This window comes from Coturnix japonica, chromosome 5 (genome assembly GCF_054131305.1).
Source record: "Coturnix japonica strain WE chromosome 5, WE-NBRP24, whole genome shotgun sequence".
In the NCBI taxonomy this organism is placed as follows: Eukaryota; Metazoa; Chordata; class Aves; order Galliformes; family Phasianidae; genus Coturnix; species Coturnix japonica.
The window spans coordinates 5845983-5847720 of record NC_140667.1 but is presented as its reverse complement, the minus strand read 5'-3'; the positions used below and the strand labels follow the sequence as shown (position 1 = coordinate 5847720).

At 44.0% G+C, this 1738-nt stretch overlaps 1 non-coding gene across 1 annotated transcript; it reads right to left on the bottom strand.

Moving 5' to 3' along the window:
- Positions 1-639: 639 nt before the first annotated feature.
- On the bottom strand, positions 640-711 carry TRNAA-UGC (transfer RNA alanine (anticodon UGC)). Its single transcript has one exon. It is a non-coding gene; the product is annotated as a tRNA-Ala (tRNA).
- Positions 712-1738: the final 1027 nt, after the last annotated feature.

Below are 1738 nucleotides of genomic sequence, written 5' to 3'. Positions count from 1 at the left end.
TTTGGGCAGCAATGTCCCACAGTTCAGCAGCCCAAATAGGTTTATATTTCTTTGCTAGTTGCTCTTTTCCCACTGCTATAATCACCCCATAAGCCATTTGCCACCATCCATGAGCCAGTATAAAAACAAAGCACTGGCCACCTCCCCTGTTCAGCAATATCCAAGGCCAGCTGGACAGCCTTAACTTGCACAAACCAGCTCAGTCCTTTTATTTCAATGGCCTCTGCAACTCATCATGTGGGGCTCCACACAGCAGCTTTCCACTTCTGTCCCTCCACAGGGACATCAATATTGTTGCCTCCTGTGACTGATCAGGTTTGACTTGGAGACTACCCCCTTTGGCTTAAGCCTCAGCTCAGAAACTCTCTCACTCTCTCTCCAGAAAAGAATTACATAGAGCTCAATAAGCACAAGCCAAGCCCTAAATAAGCCACACCTCAGATCTACCTAAGCCTCACCATCCCTGCCTTTAATATTTGCTTGGTTTCTTGGGATCCCACAGGTGCTCAAGGATGAAACACTGAGACACCGCAGGACCCTGCACTTCCCAGAGCTTCCCTAAACCTCTCCAAATTCCCTGCCAGCCAACATTCTCTGGTTTTGGCTGAAGCTTCTTCCATAAAACATGAATGGAAAAGATGGAGATGCCAGGGATTGAACCAGGGACCTCATACATGCAAAGCATGCGCTCTACCACTGAGCTACATCCCCACCCATGTAAGCAGCAGGTAATCAACCAAATTCTTAATTAACTTTGCAACATAATTTATATAACAACGTTACAATGTTTAAAGTCACATTAATGCAATGTGAAAGCACTGACTCCACACAAGAAACTGAGAGCAATTAACATGAAGGAAGAAATGAATACCTCCTGTAATAAGATGGCAGTAATATTTTTCCTCACACAGTTACACTAAGCAGCACCAAACACAACATCACATGCAAAAAACAACCAGCATACTGTTATTAAATGTTCACAAAGCTCAGCTGGAAATAAAGGTATGTATAATTTTAGCAGTGTCTAATTAAGTTCCATGTCTTTAAAACACCTTACCCCACTGTAGCCAACATTACACAGGGGTGGTTAAGCCCAGGCCGGCCCCTCACTGGGGCTTTACCCAGTGCAGCATTAGCACAGGTGGCTGATTAGGTGGGTGATGGGGCTGAGGCACATCCACCTGCCCACATTGGAATGCTTTAATTTGCATCCGCTGTGGCAAATTCTCCCCCCATCACACCCTATGTTCTTTGTCAAGTCACAGCTGAAGGGCCTCTTGCTCAAGGAACGCAGCCCAAATTCTTCTGACAGCCAGGTTGGATTAGGGCGATTCACCTAATGAATCAGACAGAACATACCCTACATCAGCCTGTGTTGCTCTGTGCTGCTCAGAAGCTTAATTTTGTAAATAACTCTCAAAATCTACTCTCATGTGTCGCAGTCATTTCATTTTGCCCTTGCCTTGGGCTGATTAATGCAAATTAAATCTCATGCCAGTCAACTCGAGCAATCTGCACAGGGCACAGATATTCAGAGGCTCCAATAGAAGGCAAAACTGTTGTTACCAGTTACTTACATCTTCAGAAAAGGTCAGAATTTGAACTGTATCAATATCTGAGAGAAAGAAAAAAAGCCTTGAACTTCAAACCCATTCATCTTACATTTAAAAGCACACCTGAAGAATCTAGCTAGGTTGCTTAAGAGTCATATACATCCAAGTGTATTATGTGTCCAAAT